Raw genomic sequence first — 18951 nt, 5'->3', positions numbered from 1 at the left:
AATGAGAAATTGTATATTCGAGGAAGGGAGGAGAAAAAGAAAGTTGATCTTGATTCTTGTTATTTTATTTTTATAGTTTTAATTAATCGAGAGAGATACGAAATGTACGAGAATCTTTTTAATAAATTTTAGTATAAAAAAAAAAAATCTGAGTAATTCTTGGTATTGAATATAATTCTGTTGTTACGTATTTTGATAGCGTCAAGAAAATTTTGATAAAAACTTGCAAATATTTTTTTTCGTACAATTTGGCGATAAAACTTGATTGAAATATATTGTTGATATCTAGACGCGTATCGATTCAGATAGAATAATTTCAAAGATAAGATATTTCGAGCAAGAAAAATATTGTTGCACAATGTTGTAACATTGCATGGTAATGTAGGCAATCGTAATTGCGCAATGTTACCATATATTTACACGTCAAACAAACTATTTAAATTGATAATTAATCTTCGTTCACCATTAATCTTTTCAAATATAAACAAATTATCGAAATTTTTAAAACGTTAAATTAATTTAGCATATATTATTATGAATATAAAAATTTTCAAAAAAAAAGAAAAAAATAAAATAAAAATAAAAGTAAAACGTTTTGATAATTATGATATAAAATTTCGAAAAATGTTGACTCAAATTTCGGATTCATTAAATTCTCATCAAAATCATTTCGTACAATTCCAATTTAATTAGTGTTATTCGAATACAATGAAAATATTCGACTGATTCAAGTTTCACGAATATACAAATTCTCCACAAAGGTAACTTTTTTCTTTTTTAAATAATTACGATATAAAATTTCCAGAGTTGATTAAACTCGACGAGATCGTTTCATTGAATTTCGATTTTTTTTTTTCTTCTTCTTTTTTTTCAATAAATTTAATTCCTCTATCTCTCCTCGACAGATGTCGCTCCTCTCTACCCTTGTCCACTCGGCTAAAAATTTTTATCCTCGCGTCTTTTTTAATCTCTTCTTAATCCCTGGACAACGATCGTTGAAAAGATGAATTCTTGTAAAACTTCCTCCATTTCTTCCCTAATAATTACAAATTTACCTTTCCTCCCTTTCTCACTTTTCTTCATTTTTAATCTTTCTTTCCACTTTCTCATCCTCCTTCCCCCCTCCTCTCTCTCTCTCTCTCTCTCTCTCTCTCTCCATACCTCCTCCTCCTCCTCGTTTCTTTACGTTTCGTCGAATTCCTTACGAACAATCATGAATACAAGAAGATTTTTAATATAGTAGTAAGGACGAACCGAAGGCTGCATTTCTTTCGACGTGAATGATCGCCTCAATTTCTGTTTGCATATTCAGGCGCGATCATTCGTGAAAAAAACGATTCGACAACGAATATTAAGATTAGCCGGATATTCCATTGCGCGATTTATTAAAATTCCGCCGACGATTATAGACGATCGACTCGAAGGGACTCTTCCGTTTTATTTTTGGTATCGGTGTTATTTGATCACCGAATCTCCAAGAATCTTTGAGAAAGAGAATTCTGATTCCAAGAGAAGACTTTCGACGAATGGATGTGGTTTATTTTTGTATCATCGTCGATTCGATTTAACATACAGCCTTCTATTTTTAGGGAATTGATAGAAGAATATTGATAGAAAATTGTGTTTCATAATTTTAAAAATAAACTTACGACGAATAAACAGCTCGATGACTCGATTCGTTCGTCCACGATCAAATGCATGTAATTGGAATAACGATTTTAAGTAAGTTGATTTTTATAATATGTTTTCCAATCTCGAAGAAAAATTTTCATCCGTGATCGTAAATGTTCGAAATTTTCGCCAGGAAATTAAAGATTGTTTGGCGGGAATTTTGAACTCTTGAATTAATTCCCGTAAAACTGAAGTGTTTTTTAAAATTTTAGAATGAGGATAGCGATATTCCAATCGCGAGGAAAAACAGATATTTCTTTTTCGTGTTGATTCAACCACTATATACCAACAAAATACATCGTTGTTCTTCAAATGTTGTTTTATTTCGTGTTTGACCACCGAAAAATTTGAAACATCCGCGAGAAAATTTCTATCAGTTTTGTTTAAAATAATATTAGATTCGAAAACACGTTTCATCGTTCATATTTTTTCTATTACTTTGATATTTATCTTCATCGCTCTTATAATTATCAGTTATCGGATTATACTATATGTGATTATCGTTTTTATATCGTTTTTATATAGGTCGAAATAAAAATATTATTTTAAAAGATCAAGCTATTTTTATTTATTAACAAAATGTCAAGAGCAACTAATTACCTTTTTATCTTCCCTAACGAGATAATACAATATAATATTCCGTAATTAAAAGATTCGTACTCTCTTTTTTTTTTTTCTTTTTTTTTAATATATTGTTTCGCAACTTATTGCGTTCTATTCTCCAAAAGGGTTTCGTGTGAATTGCATAAACATCCACAATTTACGAATAATTCGTGAATAGATGCATCTTTGGGATGCGAATATATTTGGAAATAAAATTCTCGAGAGTAATTCGTTTAAAAATAATTTTCACTCTCAACGTATAGAAAAATAACTCTGGAGGCGAAAGAGAAAAGGACAATCCACGATATTTCAACAAAATATCGCGCTATAGAAAATGATGAGAGTGATTCTGAGAGAATTTTCACTCTCGTTGCAGTTTTCACTCACGAAGAATAACTTTCCAAAGCAATTCGTATCCAAAAAATTATACATAGAGAAGAATTTTTATTTTCAATTTTTTATTCACGAAAAATAATTTTTGAGAGCAATTCGCATCTTAGAAACTGTATTGAGAGTAATTTTCATTCTCAATCCAATATCTATTCGCGAAAAATAATTTTTGAGAGCAATTCGCATCCTAGAAACTATACTAAGAGTAATTTTCACTCTCAATCCAATATCTATTCGCGAAAAATAATTTTTGAGAGCAATTCGTATTCTAGAAACTATAACCTAACCTAAAGAATAATTTTCATTTTCAATCCATTATTTATTCGCGAAAAATAATTTTTGAGAGCGATTCGCATCCTAGAAACTATATTGAGAATAATTTTCACTCTCAATTCAATATCTATTCGCGAAAAATAATTTTTGAGAGCAATTTGCATCCTAGAAACTATATTGAGAATAATTTTCACTCTCAATTCAATATCTATTCGCGAAAAATAATTTTTGAGAGCAATTTGCATCCTAGAAACTATACTAAGAGTAATTTTCACTCTCAATCCAGTATCTATTCGCGAAAAATAATTTTTGAGAGCAATTCGTATCCTAGAAACTATAATCTAGAAAATAATTTTCATTTTCAACTCATTATTTATTCGTGAAAAATAATTTTTGAGAGCGATTCGCAGCCTAGAAACTATATTGAGAATAATTTTGACTCTCAATTCAATATCTATTTGCGAAAAATAATTTTTGAGAGCAATTCGTATCCTAGAAACTATAATCTAAAGAATAATTTTCATTTTCAACCCATTATTTATTCGCGAAAAATAATTTTTGAGAGCAATTTGCATCCTAAAAACTATACTAAGAGTAATTTTCACTCTCAATTCAATATCTATTCGCGAAAAATAATTTTTGAGAGCAATTCGTATCCTAGAAACTATAATCTAGAAAATAATTTTCATTTTCAACCCATTATTTATTCGCGAAAAATAATTTTTGAGAGCGATTCGCATTCCAGAAACTACATATAAGAAGTAATTTTCGTTCTCAAACCAGTTCTCAATTCGAAAAATAACTTTCCACATTAACTCGCATTCTAGAGACCACCAATTGAGAATAATTTTCATTTTTCCGATCCAGTGTTTATTCGCGAAAAACAAAAACTTGAGAGCACATATTTATCCGGATATATTAAAAAAAAAATAAAATAAAATAAAATAGAAGGATGCACGATATTTCTTCTCATTTTTACGTGATGACAAATGCTACTTTGCCACGTTCACATTGACAAAACGCGCGATATAGGAAGTGGTGTTGCGGCTTAACACGGTCTGCCACGCTAGTTTCACCGTCGAGGAGAAGGAAAGGAAGGGAAGTCGCGTTATAAATAAAGCGGCACCAGCTGCTACACACTGATAAACCCGAAAGGGTAGCCATGCGCGAAACAAAGGTTAACTTTGACGACCGCTAACCCTATACAACCGTATATAGGTTCCCCATACAAGCGTGATAAAGCAGCAGGGGGGGGGGGACGGAAACCGGATGTATCTTTCGATGTGTATTACAGACAAGCTTCCGTTCCACCATGGCAAACCACTTTTCAGCTTTTCGCCTTTTCTTTCTTTCTTTCCTCTTCCTTTTTCCTTCTCTATTCTACTCCCATCGAGTGTCCAATCAAAGCTTTCGATAAAACGGACGTTTCTCACAATCGTCTCACAAATTCTTGCGCAATCGCGCCCACTGATATTATTCGACGAAATCTCACGAAAAAAGTGTCGACCGAATGTTACAACTCGTATAAAAATCTCAATATCAAACAAATCAGACTTAGTTATCGGGATTGCGAGTAATTCTGGGTAATCAATTTAATGACGAATCAAACGAAAATAAATAAATAAGTCGCGTGAATATAAATTCTGATGACTCGAACATACTGATTCGAGATAAAAAAATCACAAAACTTTCTTTTCAATTCTTATTATTTTATCCTCCTCCGCCATTTTCAATTCCAAAACTTCCAAAACATTATTCCAAACATTTATCATCAAAATTTTTTTCCTCGTCCGGTCAAACGATATTTCTTTTCACTATTAAAAATCCTTCTCGAAATAATCCTTCGTTCGAGAAAATTCGCAACAACCCGCTCCACTTCCCCGTTTTCCCCGCATAATCAAACACCGAGCATTTCCCAATCGCTGGAATCTTTCTCCTTCCTCTCGTTCTCAATCGAGAGATGAATCACGGTTCCAAGTAATTATCGGATCGCGGGAATTTTTGCCGCGAATAAAACGGAAGGATTTTTCGCGGGTAAGGGAAATTCGAGCGGGTGTGAAACGTTAAACTTTCGATTTATAACGTTTTCCAGCCAGACGCGTTAAATCCATCAAGTGCGCGTTTATCGGAAAATCAAGCAGTCATGTGCATCGGATGCATTGTTAGTGCATTAACTCGTACGTTCGAGTGGAAAATGGCATTACTTAGCCGCATTACCGCTGTATTATATTCGACGCCATCGTTCCTCTTTGATCATGGCCGCCATGTGTATTCCGTTTTTTCCTTTTCTTTTTCCTTTTCTTTTTTTTTTTTGTTCGAAAATTCGCTTTCCTTCGCCTTTCTCCTTATGAAGTCGAATGTCTTCGTGGCCTTTTTTTATCCGTTCGACGGTGTCCGCAGGGTTGGTTCGATGGTTCGAAAATTGGAAATCTTTTTGTAATTCGAGGGAGAAATATCCTTTATCGTGAATATTTTTGAAAGGATTCAGGAAAATTTGAAACTTTCGAGAAATGTAATTTAAGTGGATTAAATGACGAAGCCATCTTTTTTTTTTTTTTTTTTTTGGCAAAGAATCATGAGGTGAAGTCAGTTTTCACGAATATTTAGGAAATAAGAGATTTAGAGAAAGAAAAAGAAAAGAAAAGAAATGAAGTCGAGGGAAATGGTAAAGTAATCACTTGTTTCCTTTAAGCGAAAAATTTTAAAGGGGAAAAATTTTCACAAAATTCCTTATTGTGAATATTTACAAAGATAAATTCGAATTTGTATCTCTCGCGATAAAGTTAAGGTTAATGAGATTTTATATTTTATAAAAATTACATTTAATTTTTTTATCTAATCTATTTCTAATATTTCACTTTTAAATTTTCGAAACTTTATTTCTTTTTCTTTCTTTTTTTTTTTTTTTTTTGCTGACGATTGTAGAAAGGATAATAGAAAAAAGGAGACAGGGTAACAGTTAGATGCGAGTAAAACATGGGGACAACAAATATATGTCGATACAAGTGGAACGGTGGATTCATTATGAATGAAAAGTTCTCTTGTTACCACTTCGATGTTTCAACAAAAATTGGAATAGGAATTATGCTTACAAATGGCGGGAATCATATTTCGTTCAGATTCTACTTCTCGTCACCGGGGTATTTTCTCTCTCGTTACGAATGGCGGAACTATTGCCAAGCCAAGCTCGTATTTCCTTCTCTTCGTCTTTTGTTACTACCAAGCAACGCAATTTCTTGGTTCGTTTCGCGTACAGGACTGTACGTGGTATCGTTTAATAAAAACAGATGGTGTCCCCTCCCCCCTTTTTTTCAAAAATAAAATATAATTTGAGGAAATAACATTTCATAAGCGCGAAACTTAATAGTAGTTATCGAATAATAAATAAATTTCTGTATCTAGAAAGTATCAGCCCAATTTCTGCGATCACGATGAATGAACGTGCTGTTGTACAAAATTAATACAAGTGTGATTAGGAATAAACCGAAGAAAAACTTTACAAGAAAATCAAAATCCAGAACAGAAAGCAGGAGTTCACATCAATATAAAAATAATTACGAATACCAAATCCTACAAATTTCTATATCCAAACGAGTACACTTACTTCCTACATCATTTAAAAATTAATAATAAAGCATAATCGAGAAAAAATCGAAGAAAAAATCCAATCTAACAAAATTTTGTCCTAAAAATAATTACCATACGAATACTAAACGCTATAAATTTCTTCATTCATACATCTATACCCCTATCAACTTAAAAAATTAAATACAAAAACATAATCGAGAAAAAATTCGAAGAAAAAATCCAATCTAACAAAATTTTATCTAAAATAATTATTATACGAATACTAAACGCTATAAATTTCTTCATTCAAACACCTATACCTCTATCAATCTTAAAAAATTAAATACAAAAGCATAATCGAGAAAAAATTCAAAGAAAATCCAATTCAAAAAAATTTCGCCCTAAAATATCTACCATACGAATATTAAACGCTATAAATTTCTTCATTCAAACATCTATACTTCTATCAACCTTGAAAAATTAAATACAAAAGCATAATCGAGAGAAAATTCGAAGAAAATCCAATTCAAAAAAATTTCGCCCTAAAATATCTACCATATTAAACGCTATAAATTTCTTCATTCAAACACCTATACCTCTATCAACCTTAAAAAATTAAATACAAAAGCATAATCGAGAGAAAATTCGAAGAAAATTCAAACGCAACAAAATTTCGCCCTAAAATAATTACCATTCGAATACTGAACACACTACGAACACCCTTTCAACACCCTCAAACGTATACACATCGCTTTCCACATGATCGTATCAACGCCCGATTAAAAAAAAGAAAATTAAGAAAAGTGTAATACAATCGAGGGGAAAAAAAAAATTGAAGGAAGATTCGATAAGGGTGGAAGGATGGAGCAAGAGAAAACGGGAGAAAAAAATCGATATATTCGGTAGCGTAGGAACGCGGACGGAAACCACGACACACGTATAGAGTATCCGGAAACGTGGAAGACGAAAAAGAGACGCGTGACGTGTGTTACACCCTCTCTCTCTTTCTCCCCTTCCCTCTCTCTCTCTCTCTCTCTCTCTCCCTCTCTCTCTCTCTCCCTCTCTCTCGATGGTCGGGTTTCGCGAAACAAATTCAGTTTTCATCCGTAGCGTCGTTTCGTGCCAGTCGATTACATTGGCTGGCGAGTATTCAAGAGCATCACCAGTAGGTGGTGCATGGATCGTGGTTTGGATGCAGCATGGCACACATAATCATATTGGCATTCTATTAGGCAGCGTCTTCTCCCTGCCAGCTTCGGCTTCCTCCCTTCCGCCTAACACTCTCTCTACACGACCCCCTTTTCAGCCACCGTATATACGTAGAGAGAGAGAGAGAGGGAGGGAGGGAGGGAGGGAGAGAGAGGGAGTGTGCACAACCCTCTGTGCACACGTCAATCGATAGTACAACGTGATTATAATATCCCGCCCATCCCCGATGAAATAAAGATCCCCGAAAGGAGGATAGGATTCTCGATGCTCTTCGAGCATTCGTCCTTTCGTGTGCGTGCACCACACGAGCAAGGTGGTAATTATTTTCGAACGCATTTCGTAATTCGTACGATGAAATTGATTTTGGAATGATAAAATTATTAGATGCTTGATAAATCTTCGAGATACTTTTCTTTTTTTTGGGGGGGGGGGGAGGAATGTATTATGTCGAGAATGTGAAATTTGGACAAATATCGAGATCGAACGATAAAGTCTGCGAATGATAGAATCAACGAGATTCGACTGGATGCCATTATGGTAATCTTTAATGTACTCCCATTGAGAATCGAGTTGTGAAATTTTGATAATTGTCGAATGACGAAAGGTTGTTATAATTAATACGATTTATCTTGAATGTACTCTGATTTTTTTGAGAATCTTAATAGCATGATTGAAATTTTATGTAAATTAAACGAATCGAAGAATATAAAATTTTTGCGACAAAAATAATTTCGTTCGATTCCTTTCAAAATTTACGGAGTGAAATAATTTTTGAAACAATCTTCTTCGAAATAATCTTGCCTCGATCGCTCTCGCCTGCGTTATTAATCGTCGTCGAAATATCTTCGAAATATTTCGAAACAGGAGTAGAAAGATCATCGATCAGATCCGACGAACAGAGAGAATCCTAACCAAACTAACCAGAAACCGAGTAAAATTACTACAATTTACGAAGTAATGAAAATTATACAAGCTTACAAGCAACTGTGAAAGAGATTCCGCTTTCCTGAATTTCAATTTCCCGAGCTTAAATAACACTTCAATTCTGGTGTACCTCGTAACTCGCACAAAGGTATTCGTTATTATCATCGTAATTTTTGAGACTATGAATTCCCGCCGCATTGTAACGATAAAATGGAAAAGGTGTATTATCATTATCGTGAGAAGATTGAATGTTACTTACATTATTCCCCAAAGCTATCATTTATACCATTCAGAAAAGTTAATCTCTTGCGAATTTACAACAATTTATCGCGAAAAAATAATTTTAAACGAATTATGCTCGATCGATTTTCCTCCATCGATCTTAATCAGATAACAGTAATACGGTTACGTAATTTGAAACTTTAACCCAATTTTTGTCGATCTTAAATCTTCGTACGGGAAGCAATATCTCGAAGAAGACAGATCAATCTCCAGCTTATTATTCGAAATAACGTGAAACAACCGTTCAATATATCCATTCGAATGGAAACAAGATACGATATACGTAATTTTTTCTCACGTTTGATACAACGATCGAAACCCTTAGCCCTTAAAGGGTTATATCAAAGCAACATAAACACCTGAAAGAACGTGGGTCATCCTTCTACGTAAATACCCAATAATTGATGTATCATCGAGATAGCGTAAAAGGAAGGGGGAGAAAAGCGATGAAAAGCGTTTAACAAACCACACACGCGAGGAAATTTCTGCAAACACGCAAGAGATCAAAAGTACTCTCTCTCTCTCTCTCTCTCTCTCTCTCTCTCTGACATCCCTACCTCGTTTCGAAAATAGAGAAAACGCGTGCAAGCAAGGAATTCGTCAATATTAATCTTACCCTTCCATTTTCAACCCCTTCTCTCTGTTAAGCGAAAACGATGGACTAAGAGGAACTAACGTGCCCCACCCCCCTCCCATCCTCTCAAACGTTAATAAACACCCTTTAATTCCGGTGAAATGAATCCAGACGAAAATCATTTGCCAAGATCCGATTCGAAATTCCACCATGAAAGCAATTAAGAAATGATCGATTTTAAATAAACGTTGCACGCGTGTTGGATAAGGATACGCTATATTGCTTTGATATATTTTATCTCTCTTGAAGAATTATAAATTGAGAAGAATTATAAATTGTTCGGTGAAAAAGTATCATGCAGAAATTGAATAATATTAAATTTCGATCTTTCGAATGATAAGTAATGGCAACGGTTATTCTTTCGATTCATCGAATGAATATTTCATTTCCAAGAAATTTTGAAAAAAATTGGTTATACCTTTTGGAATATCTAGAGTATCTATTTGGGCTAACTCAAAAAAAAAAAAAAAAAAGAATTAAACGAGATTATCGAATTAATATTATAGATATAAAAAGTTTCGTTTTTGTGATTAGAATAAGTTGATACAAGATATTAAAAATATTCCAATAAATAAAAGATATTATATAAAATTTTTAGTAAAATGAAATATTTTTTTATACAAACTCTACCATTTCCTCTAGATTTCATTTCATTCCCTTAATTTTACCAAAATGTGAAAAATTTGGAAAATGTTGAACAGAATTCTTATTTGAAAAAGTTAAAAAAAAAAAAAAAAATCTCAAGCTTTGATCATAATGGAACGATGAAAATGTAATGCTTGTTAATACTAATAAATTAAAAAATAATACTTTCGAGATTTCTTCCATTCAAAGAAAATGAATCCCGTCGCGATAAAACAGTTTCAAAGTAAAAGATTTGCAAAACAATATGCAGAGATATACAAAATGTGTCATTAACATAATGAATATATATTAAAAACGAATATTAAAACAAATTCTGGGATACGATCTAGATAATTTTTTCTTATCTTCTTAATTAATAAATTAATAAACCTGTACACCTCTGCATTCTCTATGAAGGGTGTTTAAAAGATAAGGGTCTATAGTTTTCAAGGCCTCATAATACCCTCAACCACCACTTAGGTTTAAAAAAAAATTTTAATTTAAAATGTAATTTTTTTCCACCCACCCAAGTAAAAACAGTTAATAAGCTCAATTTACTCATCCATAATAAATAATATTGCTGTTATAAATTGTAACAACAAATATGGAACAAGATAATTTGATATATGCACGCACATTCAATTCATAATTCATACTTGTGTGAATATCGTATCGTAGAATAGATGAAAGACATACAAAATTGAATTATTTACAAACGATAGCGCCATTTTATTAGTCGTTTCTTCTTCGACGTTAATGATAATTTTTTTTTTCTTTTTAACGTTTTAAACTTCCTCTATCGTACGAGGTAATAATTTACCTTGTCAAATTTTTTTCTCATATATCCATTCTTTTACGATCGTTACCACAAGCGTTAAATTTCCCAATCGCGTATCCAAAGAAAATTTCACAAATTTTTCAACTTCTAACGCAAAACTTACGAAAATCAAAAACGTCACCAAATTTTTTTATCCCCGAAACACCTAATTTTCCAACAATAATCACGAATAATAATTGCTGCGAAAAGAATGGGGAAGGGGGGAGGGGGAGAGAGGGAAAAAAAACAGATTATGAATGTAAGGTCGCTCGAGTCGGGTTCTATTAAATATCACAGGGGAAATGGGTAGGAGACAAGGGATGATTATTAACCAGATCATAAATATGGAAACTGAATCCACCCTTACGGGCGGCCAACCCCTCCCTCCCTCCAGCCCTCCCTGATCCAGGGGAAGGGGGCACGATCTCGAAAAAAATACTAAAATTTGTCGCATAATTTTTAACACGATCGAGCTACAACAGCTGAAACGGGGAACGGGGATGAATAGGAGCGACGCGAATCGATAATGGAACGGTACAAGCGAAGCGTATAAAAATTGCATTATCCGTTCCTTGACGAACACCTCGTCGGATTTAATAATTTGACATCGGCGATACGAATTCATAATCTCGTTGCGCCTTCCACGGGGGCTCGAAATTACTTTACCAACCGGAAAAATATGTTTAAAAGGCGGCGCTAGAGCTTCCTCTCGAAATTATAATAATATAGTTTTATCGTATTGTCGAGGATCGATAGGTTAATATCGTTGCTCCCTCGACCAACGAGAGGGGATGATCCGAAAATCGATAACGATTTTCCATTCTCGATTCGAAAATGTTTCACCTATGTTGAACTTTTGAAATTGATTTTTCAACGTTCTAACGGAGGAGGTTAATATTTCTGAAAGATAAGAAACACTCCTAGCTTATGTTTTACAATTACGCACGTGAGGAACGAATTCACCAGATTCACGGATTTTTATCGAGGCCAAATTGAATCCCCAATGTTGATACGATGTACCAATGTAAATTATCCTAAATATTTCTATCTGGAAATAATATTTAATCTGAGACGAGCGATAAATAAATAATATTTTTCGAAACGATCCCCGTTTCTGAACATTGAAAAATTGTTCCACAATAATCGCGATAATCCGAAATTGGTAATTTTTTTATTCGTTCATCTTGCTTTGGAATCGGAGGCGGGATGAATGTCATCAGGTTGCGCGATGTCACGACGAAAAAAGGCAGAGAAGGCGGACGTGTAATCCGTGGCAAGGGAGGCAAAACGTTTAGCATGCAAAAGAAGTAAACGTCGCTCATAAAGGAGGAATCCACAATGAACCAATAAGCGAATAATCCTTAACAAGGACAAACGAGGAGGGATGACAGGGAGGGAGGGAGAGATCGACGCCAACGATACTATCCCTTATCTCTATACACTTCCCGATCGAGTAAATTCTCGACGATTCCTCGATACATTTCTCAAGTGTGTTCAACTTTCCATCGAATCATTTTCTAAATCTCGAACGAAAGAGGACAAATTTAGAATCGACGATTTCTAAATATTTCCATCCACATTTGTCTCGTCTCTTAAATAATTGTCCTCCTAAGAACTCTTTTCCATGACAAGAAAAACAAGAAAAATACGATCTCGAATCGAACACGATATTATTCTCTCTCTATCTACAATTTAAAACCAACAAGCTTATCGCTTATTTCCACCGGAAATCGTAATTCGTAAGGCATTGCCGTTACCGAATATCTTCGAGCACGCCCCCAACTCGATAAAATTAAAACTACGCGATTGTATCGCGAATGATTTGTCGCGCGCGCAGTCGGCACCACGGAAGTCTTACAGCAGCAGGGAGTTTCCGGGCTTACATAAGTAATTACCACGATCGATAGGGAACCGCTCATAGAGCATCTAGGCGCAGAAAGAGGGAGGGAGGAAGGAAGAGAAAGATAGATATATAGAGAGAGATAGAGAGAGAGAGTCCAAGTCGATTTAAGTAGAAACCCGAGTGCTTCGCCTTTACAGTACTTTTCCAGCGTTACACTCTGAATAGGTAGACACTTCTAACAACCTACTCAAACATCAAACGCCTCCCTTTCACCTTCGAATCGACGTCTCACTCCCCTCCGAACTAACCTTCGTCCCCTCGACAATCTCTCCAGCCTTTTTACAGGTACACACTCCTCTATTATTCCGCCGTTTCCTTTCGAGATCGAGCAATTATATTCGCGCCTCGCCAAAGGAGGATATAAACTCGCGAGGAGGATCGGGAGGATAGGCGGGGAGAGAGAAGAAGACGACGACGACGACGAGTATTTTTCTTTTTTCTTTTTTTAACTCTTCATTAGAGATGATTTAAAATGTCCACACACGCGATGATGAGAAATGAATGGAAAATAGGAGAAGGGGGATTTACTTCTTTTTTTTTTTAAGGTAAGAATAAATAAATAAGCGAACGTGGCGGGGAAGAAAATAGAAAAAAAGGAAAAGTTTCGTTTTAAGAGATTAAGGAAATTTTGAATTTTGATTTTCACGTGACACGATAAAAGGGACAAATGTGAGTAAGTAAAGAGAAGAGAGTAGAATAAAGGAGGGAAATGTTCGAGTTTTGCGGGTGATCGAGGAATTTTTGAATCTCTGATTTTCCTGCGTAATGAGAAACGAAAAAAAAAAAATAATAAAAAATAAAACATAGTTCGAAACGTAGAAAGGAAAAGTTTTAAATTTCGATTTTCACTAACGAAAATAAATATATATATATATATATATACGGATAAATGAAAAGGGAGGGAAGAAACGGTGAAGCCGTTCCTTTTACGACTGATGGATCTAACAAAAGATGGTGAAGTGTGTCCCAACTATGAGGATCGAGGGTAAAATTGTACGGCAATATCGCTTTTTAAGAGGTAAGTCAACGTTAGCTCTTGCCTCTATCCCTTGCGAAACTTTGATATATATCTCGCCGGAAACGTCGCTCTTGTGAAATTATTTCTAGAATTTCCCGTTGTCTCGCCACATACATTCGAATTATCGATCGATGCACGCGTGGTGTAACTGTGTATATATATATCCTTTATATCTCCTTCTTTAAATAATTTCTCGTTATTACTCGTTACGAATGAATGTTTATGGCTATAATAAAAATGCATCTTTCTTTTTCTCCTCCCCCTCCCCCATCTGTAAAAGGTTAATTAATTTTGAACTTGTTTCTTTTTTTTCCGAAAGTTCGAAAGAAAGATCGTAATGAATAATTAAAAACGTAATTTTGTGGTGGATTCTTTAATATCTAGGGCGAGTATCAAAGGTTCAAGGTTGTAATTGTAATCGTAACCCCTCTCCCCTAACGTTTATAATTACGTTATTAAAATTAGTTTTCTTGAACAAACGTGAAAAGGGAGGAAGCAGAGAAACCGCCTTTGTATATTAATTACGATCCTCTGTGGCCGAAACCGGTATAAGATTAACATAAAATTTAAAATTCGTTATCTACCCTTCAACAGATTTTTAAAATTCATTTTGAATCGTATATTTATCCGGTATATTTGCCCTCGATTTACATTTCAAATATAAAATTTTATCACCCTCCCTCAAAAAAAAAAAAAAAAAAAAAAAAATAACCGAAATGAAAAAGTGAATATCGCGGGAAATTTTTCGATATCGATGACGTATGAATTATCACGTATCACACTCCAGACAAGAATTTTCACCCCAATCGAGTGAAAATCAAAATTTCCACTTGAGAAGATTGAGGAGATTCGAATTTAAAAAAATACATCTATCTAATTATCCCAAAGAATACAAAACTCTTCAATTTTCTTACGAAAAGAAAAAGAAAAAAAAAAAATGTAACGAGATATCTCTCGCGAAACACGTTTCAAAGATTACGTGTAAAGTAGTAACTCGTGGAGAAGGAGGAAAGGGCTAAGGAGTCGATTCGTTAAAAAATTTGTCCCAAAAGAAGAGGAGGGGGGAGAGGGGAGGGGGAAAAGGAACTACGTTTCAAGGTTGGAATCGATGGCGGCGAAAGGCAAGCGAGACGTGACGTAAATTCGAAAAGGCTGGATTACGAGTAGGAAAGGCGAAACCTTCTCGCAATTCGCGCCTTTATGGGGGTAAAACTCGGGTCAGAGGAGCGCGTTAATCGGTTTGATGTCGCCGCGAAGTTAATTACGAACAGGAGTCGCAGATCGCGTCCGTTAAATTTGCGTTAATCGAGCATTTGATGTTGTAATTACAATATTGTCGCGGCTAGACCAATCCGAGTTTCCAACTTGGGAGGAATATCGAACGCCTATTTTACTTCTACACCTGCCTACACCGGCTCACGGTTGCATTTCACGGTTATCGTTTCATACCGGGAAAATTATACATATTATCCCATGATAACTCGAGGGAGTGAATGAGGTGGAAAAGAAAAGAAGAGAAAAAGAAATGGAAGGTGAAATGTTAACGGATTAATTTTTCGCGTAGAATTTTGTTATCATGTGTGTATAATGGTGATGTGAAATGGTTCGTGGAAATTTATACATATTCTTATTGATTCGTGAAATTAAATCTGTGTAAGTATTTCAACAAATGCATTTCACGATTATCGTTTGAGATCAAGAAAATTATATATCCTATGATAACTCGAAAAAGTGAATAAAATGGGGAAAAAAAAAAAAGAAATGGAAAGTGAAAATTAATGAAAATTACATCCTATGATAACTCGAGAGAATGAATGAAGAGGAAATAAAAAAAAGAAATGAAAAGTGAAATATTAATGAATATTATACATCCTATGATAACTCGAAAGACTGAATGAAGAGGAAATAAAAAAAAGAAATGGAAAGTGAAATGTTAATGAATATTATATATCCTATGATAATTCGAGAGAGTGAATGAAGAGAAAATAAAAAAAAGAAATGGAAAATGAAATGTTAATGACATAATAATATTATACATCTTATGATAACTCGAGAGAGTGAATGAAGTGGAAAAAAAGAAAAAAGGAATGGAAAGTGAAATATTAATGAACATTATACATCCTATGATAACTCGAAAGAATGAATGAAATGGAAAAAAAGAAAAAAGGAATAGAAATGTTAATGAACATTGTACATCCTATGATAACTCAAAAGAGTGAATGAAGAGAAAATAAAAAAAAAAAAATGGAAAATGAAATGTTAATAAAAATTATACTATGATATCTGGAGAAAGTGAATGAAATGGAAAAGAAAAAAAAAATAGAAAGTGAAATGTTAATGAACATTATACATCCTATGATAACTCAAAAGAGTGAATGAAGTGGAAAAAAAGAAAAAAGGAATGGAAAGTGAAATATTAATGAACATTATACATCCTATGATAACTCGAAAGAGTGAATGAAATGGAAAAAAAGAAAAAAGGAATAGAAATGTTAATGAACATTGTACATCCTACGATAACTCAAAAGAGTGAATGAAGAGAAAATAAAAAAAAGAAATGGAAAATGAAATGTTAATAAAAATTATACTATGATATCTGGAGAGAATGAATGAAATGGAAAAGAAAAAAAAAATAGAAAGTGAAATGTTAATGAACATTATACATCCTATGATAACTCAAAAGAGTGAATGAAGTGGAAAAAAAGAAAAAAGGAATGGAAAGTGAAATATTAATGAACATTATACATCCTATGATAACTCGAAAGAGTGAATGAAATAGAAAAAAAGAAAAAAGGAATAGAAATGTTAATGAACATTGTACATCCTCCATAACTCAAGAGAGAGAATGAAGAGGAAATAAAAAAAAAAAATGAAAAATAAAATATTAACGGATTAATTTTTTGCGNTGAAATGTTAATGAACATTATACATCCTATGATAACTCGAAAGAGTGAATGAAGTGGAAAAAAAGAAAAAAGGAATAGAAATGTTAATGAACATTGTACATCCTACGATAACTCAAAAGAGAGAATGAAGAGGAAATAAAAAAAGAAAAATGAAAAATAAAATATTAATTTTTCGCATAGAATGTTGTGCGATTAAAATGTGGATGATGTGACTTGAATTGGAACAATTAATGACGGGGTATAGTGTTTGCGGAAATTTATATATATCCTTGAGATTAAATCTACGCAAGTACTTCAAATGATACTTCAACTTGAATATCGTTCAATTCATGGAAAGATCAAGTACAGTATCTCGATCGTTTAAAATTTCGGTAACGAGTCGTCTTGGAATATTTTCGTAAAATGATGGAACGATGTGTATTCGATGTTATCGATTGTTAGGAGGGATGGTCCCAAGTAATTGGGCGCTATTAACGCGAATATGTGAATCAACCGGTTCGATACTTGTACGTATCGGTAGAACGTGCGAAGCGACGAAAACGGATCGTGTGTGAAATTAGACATTCACGCGATTTGATTAGATTGGGAATGGATTAATTCGATCAAGTGGAACCTAGGATATGGGGTACGAAGTTGGCAACCTCGAGTGGAAATCAAGGGGAAAACCCTTACCTTCATAGGCGTAACGAATCGAGCATAGAGATTTCCTTCCATTTCCCTCGTACAAAACTCGCCTATCCATCCTCCGTTTATCCGATATACGCGTACGATTTTATCGATAATCTCACCTTGTATATGGAATGCAACGCGTGAGAGTTCAATTCGTATCGAAATGTAAACCAGGAGTGAAAATTTTGTTTTTCGTATCTTTCATTTCGAATTTTTTATTTAAACTTAGCTTTGTTCGAAAATTGATTCGATTTTTAAATTACAATGAGTAATATTCTGTTTGTATTACTTATGTTATTATAATAGTAACGAAGAAATTAAATTTTCGATGGATTTTCGATTTAAATATTTTTTTCGATACACGATTGACGCGAAATTGTATCTTTTATTTAATTAATTAAAGGAATTCGAGGAGAGGAAAATATTTGAGAAAATAATAATAATAATTGATTTTCTAAATTCTATTTTGCTGCTTGAATAACAAATAATATTGTAATAAGCGTATATAATAATATTAGATCAGGAATAACAATAAGTGATATTATTTTAAAAAATGTATCAATAGATGGAAATCTATTACGCGGATTGAACACGAATTCGTTAAAGGATCGTTGAAGAGGTTACGCCTATGGAGTCTCGATTCACCCTTCATCATGTAGGGTTTAAGCTAGGTCGTATTTCTACTTAGTTTCGAATAAAGATGGATCGTGGAAAACAGTATCGTCTCGATTCAACAGCCTTGGTGACTCCAGCTCTTCGCGATAATTATCTATTATACTATCGGGAGAGAACTCTGTCGCCGATTTAACAGGTCGAAACTGATCAACTTGGATTTTACAGGAACAAACTTACTCGAAACAAATCTATAAATAATTTTGAATAAATTATCGTCTTTATTCCCCTCCCCCCCCCTTCTTTATCACGGATCTGAATGTTTTAAGAAATTTGCCAAATTTATTTTTCTACAAATTAAACTATAATAATTAAATATTTCGTACGAAAAAATAAGATAAATTTATCTGTAATTAAATTAATTTTTACATTAATAGCGAGATAAATTATTTTACTCGATTTCGATGAAAATAAATTATTATATTATTATTATTATTATTCCTGATCTAATATTATACGCTTATCGCAATATTATTTGTTGTTCTCGAGCAAATTTTAAAAAATTAATTATTATTTTCTCAAATACTTTCCCCGCCTCGAATTCCTTCAACTGATTAATCAAATAAAAGATACAACCTCGCGATTGAAATGCATCGATTAAAATAATAAAAAAATAATTACTTTTACCACGATAAAAATATAAATATATAAATAAACGTACGATTATATTCCTATCCGACATATTATAATATAAAAGAAAATTAATCGATGAATCTCCTTAAAAAAAAAAAAGAAAAAAAATTTTAAATATATATTTGCAAGAGAATATTCTAAGCAAAGAGTCAAAGA

General features: G+C 33.4%; 1 long non-coding RNA gene across 4 annotated transcripts in view; it reads right to left on the bottom strand.

Annotated features, from left to right (window-relative positions):
- LOC122710967 overlaps positions 1–18951 on the bottom strand; it is a 66263-nt gene that overhangs the window by 44621 nt on the left and 2691 nt on the right. The window lies entirely within an intron of this gene.

This window comes from Apis laboriosa, unplaced genomic scaffold, assembly GCF_014066325.1.
Source record: "Apis laboriosa isolate Shangri-la unplaced genomic scaffold, ASM1406632v1 scaffold16_cov148, whole genome shotgun sequence".
Lineage (NCBI taxonomy): Eukaryota > Metazoa > Arthropoda > Insecta > Hymenoptera > Apidae > Apis > Apis laboriosa.
The sequence above is the reverse complement of the archived record's forward strand: the minus strand, read 5'-3'. Positions and strand labels throughout refer to the sequence as shown.